This window comes from Gossypium hirsutum, chromosome D06 (assembly GCF_007990345.1).
Source record: "Gossypium hirsutum isolate 1008001.06 chromosome D06, Gossypium_hirsutum_v2.1, whole genome shotgun sequence".
Classification (NCBI taxonomy): domain Eukaryota; kingdom Viridiplantae; phylum Streptophyta; class Magnoliopsida; order Malvales; family Malvaceae; genus Gossypium; species Gossypium hirsutum.
The window spans coordinates 26,644,716-26,652,891 of NC_053442.1; positions in this window are offsets into that span (position 1 = coordinate 26,644,716).

Genomic DNA, 8,176 nt, shown 5'->3' on the forward strand with positions numbered 1-8,176 from the left:
GTTACGATTTTATTTATTTACATATTTGACAATTTCAATATGAATTATTTTTTATATTTATTTTTTATATATAAATAATTTTTTATTTATATTTAAATATTTTGTTCGTTAATATGTTTTGGCCAACATCTAGTTGCCCAATATTTGCAGCTTCTGCCTCTGATTCTTCCACTTGATTCAAGCCTTCTCCTCTTGCTTGTGCTCTCAACCTGCTTTTCTTCTCCAATTTCTTTAGTATGAGCCATCTCATGATCTGTTGCATTATCTTCACCTTTGTCTTCAGTTTCTGTTTTAGTGCCTCATGGAACCTTATCTTCTATTTCTTCAATTTGAGGCACATTATGGTCTTGTCAAACTATTGAAATATGGGTATCTTTTCCTTGTTCAACATTTTTTACTTGAGTAGGCATCTACAACATCCGTATGTTCACTTGCTTCAGCTTTTGGTATTTGGGAATCATTTAGCTCACCATCATCAACTTGATGATCCAAGGTTTCTTCATTTTCATGCTTGCTTTCATGGTCCTGCTTTCCTTTTCTATCTTGACGACTTGAAGGTTCATTAAAAGCCGAGCACGTAGTCCTTTTGGCTTCTTAGACTCCCAAAGTTGTCTCGAGTGCACTAGGGGATTTGAAGACGAAGAAGTGGATCAGAATGCTGTTGTTTTCTATGGAGTGAGAGAGCTTATGGTTACTCGAGTTGCCGATGGGGGCCTATCAAAAGATCTTTTCAGTTGGTTAGGCTTTTAGACTGTGTCATCATCCTAAGGTGTTTTTTACATTCATGATAGCATCGTTACCTGTGTCTGAGATAGTTGGGCACTTTTCAGTGGAACTTGCAGGTTCTATCTTAGACCATGACTGGTGGAAGATTTGGAAGAGATAGTGCCCCTCTTCTCTTTCCCCATATATACTGCTACTTTCGCTTTTTGTGGTTGCCATAAATTCTTGGGTGTCTAACACAATGGTGATCCACTTACCACAATTGTACCTGAATCCTGCATTAGATTAAATTAAAGCATAACCAACAAAAGAAAGAGTGTGACTCAAATGATCCTTTTTATATGATGGCATACTTCATTTGGTAAACTCAAATCAGAGAATCACCATTGTTAAGAGAGAAGTTATCTCCAATATTCAACAATCATACATTACATTAATCTTTTTGACTCAATGCATGAATTCATCCTCTTAATTTAATTTTTATTAATCTTTTAAGGTGTAATAGCTTATAAACAAGAATCTCAAAACTTTCTTAAAGAATGTGAAACTTAATACGTTTGAAATATCTCAATTTCTAATAATCACATCTTACCTAGCAAATTATATTTTTTTTATTTTTTTATTCGAAGATCTAACACTTGAAAAACTTGAACTTCGTTTATAGGAGATGTGAAAGGGAAGAGAACAGAGGATTGAATTTTTAAGTTTAATTAAAAGAAGAATCTACAACATTTTTTTATTCTTAAACAGCAGTTTCCTTTTCCTTATGCTTCAAAGAAAACACGATGATATTGTTTCACAAATATAAAATTAAAATAATTTTTTTTAGTGAAAGGCTGGATTTTATTAGAAAGAAACGACTAATTTACTTATAAAGGCCCATTTTCAAGTATATTTATAGAAATGGGCTAATTGTTGTATTATTTACCGAAAATGGCCGATTTTGGCAAAATGCGTCCATATAGAAGCGTTTTAGGGTGAAATTTTAGCAAAACGTGCCTCTAGGGGAACAATTTTGCCATGTCAGCACAAAACGCGCTGATGTGGACGCGCTTTGCTGACGTGGCAAAATCGCTCCCCTAGGGACGCGTTTTGCTCCGTGTTTTTTTCCCCAACGGCTATTTTATTTTTTGACTGTTGGGGGTCCAACGGTAAAAAAAGAGAGAGTATAGAACCCCCTCCTATTATTTCACACAATATTTTTTCAAATTTTGGCAAAAAACTTTCAAATTTCTCCTTAAATTTCTCAAAGCTCTCTTTAATTAATTATTTCTTTTTAATTTTTTTTCTAAATTAGTATTATTTTTTTATAATTTAAAAAATATTTGGTTGTGTTAGCAATTACCGAGGAATTAATTCGTCTCGATCATAAACATATCTCAGTCGAACAAATGAAAATGGTAAGGGTTAATTTTAATTTTTGAATATTATTTAATATTTTTTTTCATTTATGTAATTTCAATTAATTTTTATTTTATAATTTTTTATAACAGTCTGTAGATTGAGTGTTACAATGTTATATTTGTAATATGCCTGATCCTCTATCACCGTTGATAGAAAATTACTTGAGGGAAACGGGTTTTTGGCACGTGGCCACTATAGGCCGGGGGTGCAAGTTGGACCCGAAACTCATCAGCACATTAATAAAGAGGTGGAGACTCGAGACACACACATTTCATCTTCCATGCGAATAATGTACTATCACTTTGGAGGACGTGCAGTTATAATTAGGATTACCGGTGGATGGGTCCGCACTCACCGGGCCCGTTCAATCTGCTGATTGGGGAGTCATATGGTACGGTCTTTTGGGTGCAATTCCGGATAATATTTACGGAGGTTGGATCGAGATGGGCTAGTTACGAGACACATTCTCGGAGTCGGGGAATGATTCGACTGAAGTAAAAAGAATACGATATGCTCGGGTATACATCCTTGAGATGATTGGAGGTTATTTGATGTCGGACTTGTCATGAAACCTCGTACATTTAAGGTGGCTGCTGAAACTAGTTGATTTTAGAGCAACTGGCGAATTTAGTTGGGGGTTTTCCATGTTGGCAACATTGTACCGAGAAATGTGCATGGTGACGCCACCAAATAAAGCCAAGATTGGAGGTTTCCTATCACTACTACAATCATGGGCTCGATTTTACTTTCCATTTTTACGTCCTCGAGTGAACCACCCATATACATTTTCACTCATAACGAGGTAAAATTTTTATTTGATTTTACAATTATTACATAGATTTAAAATAAAATTGTATGCTAAAAAATTAATTAATTAGGTGAAATCATCCGGCGAGTTATGTTGGAATACCTATCGCTCTTGAAGATATACAGCTTCTATTAAACCAACGGTCGAAAGCACAAGTAAGTATTAAATAAAATATATATACATAAAATAGTCGTTTCATATTTAGTATTTAGTATTATGTATATAACTAAAATTTTTATCACGTTCATATAGTTTTAATGGACACCATAAGAGGATCCGGCAATTCGGGCAGTAATTCTGGATGAATTCTTTCAAAATCTGAACATTTGGCATGTTAAGGTCCGAAACGGATAGAGTGTTGCGGCAATTTAGATTTCAATAACTAATTCCCGAGGCACCTGAGATGCTCGATAAAAAGCACAAAATCGACTTACGATAAATGAATACGAATTGGACGGTATTCTTCTCAGAATATATCGAATTTTGGAAAAATTGGTATGATCATATACCTACTCGCAAACCTATCAGCATTCCAGAGTTAGCGTGCGCGTCGGATTACATGCCATGGCTTAGGATCCATGGCAAGCCATATTTACTATTGGAAGAGTAGAGGCGTTGGCAAATCTGTGTCGAAAGGGAACGACAAGGCCCTTTAAATTCAAGAAGAAGGGGTGACGGCACGAGCCCATCAACAGCGCCCACATAATCACCGGGCCCAACGCCTCAACTGACTACACCCACACCACAGCCCCTTCAGATTATGCCAGGTGCGTATCCTATCCCTTATATGTATCCTAACCCTTATATATTTCTTTTTCCCAGTCCTATGCCAGGTTAAAATGCATGGCCCGGTGCATCTCCTTTCCCGATGACTCCGACTCAACCGATGATATATAGGTCATCGTCGCTGGAGGGATTCAAACACCTCTATCGTGGGTGATGCAAACACCTCCACATTCTTTATTCTATCAAGGTGGGTCATTCTCCCAACACCCACAACTGGAGCAACTACAACCCCCGTCAGAGCAACCAGAACCCCCGTCGGAAGTTGAACCAATGAGGAATCAAGCGCATAATCGTCGACCACCCCCATGTGGCACTAATTTCGACCGGTACATACATTGATTTTTTTAAACATATTTGTACAGACTGTTTTTATATTGTTTCATTTAATAAAAATAAAAGTTTTTTTAATATTTTAGTAGTAAATTATTTTTATATTTTTAATAAAATATAAGTTCTTTTGAATAAGGCAATAGAAATAATGCAACATAATTTCATTACAGCAATTATCAACTATTTCAGTTTGGACATGATTGAATTGTATAGCCTGGGTTCCTACACCATCCGTACAACTTCTGTTGGTTCGCTCTTTCCCGAATATCCATATTATTACGTATTTTACTCGAACAAGGTCGACCTTTTGGTTTGCGACGTAATTATCTATTCGGTAACAACTTAAACGGAACAAGCGATACAGACGGCCACTTACGTTCATCTGAGACCGGTGGGAATACGTGTCTCCACACATTGTACATGTATTCTATTTTGTACACTTCGTCGACATATCTCATGGGATCCAAATGGAGTTCTGGCAAGCTGCAATTGCATGAGTGCATGAATAACGAAGTGCGTCAAATGTCCCATAGTCGCAAGTCCTATTTCTCAAGTGTACACGATATTGCCCCCCGGTAATACATTGGTTCGGTCTGTCAAACTCCGTCACACGAAACCATAGGTTGTCGCTAATGTGACACACTGTGAGCATGATGTTGGCCCGCGCCTTCACCATGTTAATTTCTTGTAATACCTTCCGAAACCATACATGGCCTCCCTGAATTTGGCCTTTATAACTCGCTACTCGCTTTGGAAATAGTACCGCCAAACGAAAATATGTCTTTCGCACAACCGAGGTTATCGGCAAATGACGCATTCCTTTTAGAACAAAATTTATGTATCCAGTCAAGTTTGTGGTCATATGACAATATCGTAGGCCACTTTCGTATGCTTCTGTCTACTATTCGAAAGGTATGTTACAGAGGTAGTCTGTGCCTTGATCATTAACTGAACGCAAAATCCCCAACTTCTCATGAAAACGGTCCTTATTGATCTTGTACCCTGCCAATATAAGTTGATAGCGAAAATTACATACCACTATTCCATTTAGAATAAATTGAATATTACAAACGAAATTATATTAATAGAGATTAAATACCCATGTTGGTCATTTGCCGTCGTTCAGTAGTAGACCAATATTACCCGTACTAGTTTGACGCAACGTGCCTTAGACAATACCGATGGTGTGTGCGATCCCATAAGCTTCCCTGTCGCTCAATTGCGGCTAGTATTCTAGTACCCCAATCCGATATAACACAAATATCAGGTTGGGGGCATACATGCCACCTTAACCTAAAAAAAAAGAAATCCCAGTTATCACCTGACCTCTTGGTGTTATTGCAAACGCAATTAGAAGGATTCTCCCACCGTCATCCTATGCCACAACTACTAATAGCCGATGGGTATATCTACTATACATAAAGGTACCGTCAATTTGTATCAATGGCTTGTAGTACAGAAATATGTCCTGACATTGCTTAAAGCTCCAAAACAGACGCTTGAACACTTGGCATCCACAGAGCAATTGGTCGGTGTAATACGCAGGGACTGTTTCAAGGTCTGTTATGCAACTTGGGACGTACCTCTCCAGCACCTAACACAATTGCCACACCTCATTATATGAAGTGTCCCACCTACTATGCATATTTTTCCAACACCTTCTGCTTAGTTATCCAAGCCTTGCGGTAAGAAGGAGTGTAACTCAATTGGCTACGAATATTGACAATTAAGATCGACATAGAAGACCTAGGATCCACCTTCAACATTGGTAGTATTCAACTAGCTATCATACTTGAATCTATCTTGGGATGATCTTGTAAAACACCTGTCAACGAAGTACGTTAAATAATGCAACATTAAGTAATAACATTATTATTAAAAAACCCTAAACACCTAGTGATACTGTACTGGCAACAAAGATATGTGGACCTTTATATTTTTTTATCTCCTACAAGCCTGTCTTTTTCCTAAAAGAAGTCATGATTTTCTATGAACATGTATCATCTTGCACTGTACACTTGGCCTTGACCTTCTCGTATTTGGATTTAACCACGTTGTAGTTAACCTCGTGATTGATGCTATATTGTTTCAATGCACCAAGAAAACTATCCTTACCGGTAAACTCCTTACCAACTTTCAATTTACCCGAATCTAATGACAAACTTGTACGGTTATGCCTTCTGTGTGGTAGATCTGGAAACTCCAACGCATCATCTACCGATATCTCGATATTATGCATGTGGATTAGAGGCGAATACGCCCTGAATTGCGGATCTTCTTCTACTTCATCTAAACCCCCTTTAATGTCTTTAGGTTCGAATAGAACAGGCTCCAGTCCAGAAAATAATGCAACTTCTGCACCATCGGGATTACGCTCTCGAGGTGGATCCATATCGAACTCATCATCCAACCTACTATCATCTACAACGTACGAGGTCTCATCGGCGGTGGATATCGTAGGGAGTACATCATCCATTCTTGTAGATGTTTCGTAACGTCCCCAATTAGATGTGAATTGCCAACCACTAGAAGTTAATGTCATTTCCCAATACGTATTTCCAGTATCGAACATTGACCCACCGATATGCATGTCCCATCCACTAACCAAGTATCGTGCAAAAGTTGTGTATTCCATACTGCCACCAAACACGGGTGCTTCTGTGTTCTACCTCCCACTAACGGAGTGTTGGGTGGGGGTCGTGTATTTCTCTCGAACAGTAATAGATATTGAAGTCACAAATATTTTATTTGGCAATGAAAATTGTACATATAACTCAAGATAGGATGATCCACTAGCGAGATGAGTCTGCACTATCCCCTCAAAGCTACGACCACCTTTGATATCAGATGAGTCATATGTCATGGGATCAATCGAAGTACAAAATCGATACTTAATAGAAGAAACCCTCATTGGTGTCGTTTCGAAAATTTTGTACCTAATTCTTTTACGAAATTCTGTCAAATCTATAGTCTGGTTGAAAACCAATCATGTTGTGTTCTCTGATAAAAACAATGCCGTTCTCGGTGTCACAGACCTCACCATCATAGTAAATAATAGCACTAATACATTCACTCATCTTCAATTTCTATTTTTCTTAGCCTCTCTAATTTTTTTTGCTGTAACTTATGTAACCTGAGAATGAAATTTGGCTCATTTATAGCCTAAGGCCAAACATGAACTACTGTAGAAAAAGAGTGTCGATGTGGGAGCTTTTTCATCAAATTTGCTGATAGTGCATCCTGCTTGAAGCGTTTTTGACACTATTTGTTTAGAACCGTCTTCTCAAAATTATTTTTTCAGGAACTATTGTAGAAAAAGAGCGTCCACGTGGGAGCTTTTTTCAATAATTTTGCTGATAGTGCATCCTGCTTGAAGCATTTTTGACACTATTTGTTTAGAACCGTCTTCTCAAAATAATTTTTTCAGGAACTACTATAGAAAAAGAACGTGTGAGCTTTTTTGGAGCATTTTTTACACTATTTGTTCAGAACCGTCTTCTCAAAATAATTTTTTCAAGAACTGTTGTAGAAAAAGAGCGTCCACATAGGAGCTTTTTCCAGTAATTTTGCTAACAGTGCATCCTACTTGAAGCATTTTTGACACTATTTTTTCAGAACCGTATTCTCAAAATTATTTTTTCAGGAACTACTGTAGAAAAAGAGCGTCCACGTGGGTGCTTTTTTTAGTAATTTTGCTGACAATGTATCTTGCTTGAAGCGTTTTTTACACTATTTGTTCAGAACCGTATTCTCAAAATTATTTTTTAGGAACTACTGTAGAAAAAAAATCCTTATTGTCAATATAATTTTTTCTAAACCCTAAACCTAAACACAATATTATTTTAAAAAAACTAAACCCTAATTTAATTTATTTTTTTAAAAACACTAAACCCTTATTTAATTAATTTATTTTAAACCCTTAAACCCTAATTTAATTAATTTTTAAAAAAGAACATTAAATCCTGATTTATTTTTTAAAATTCCTAAAACCCAAAACCCTAAATTATTTGAACAAAACCATAACCTTAAAAACTCTAAACCAAAAAACCCTAGGGACTAAACATGCAAAAAGCCCTAACCTAGAAAAAACAAGGAGCAAAACGCGCCCTTGGGGGAGCGATTTTG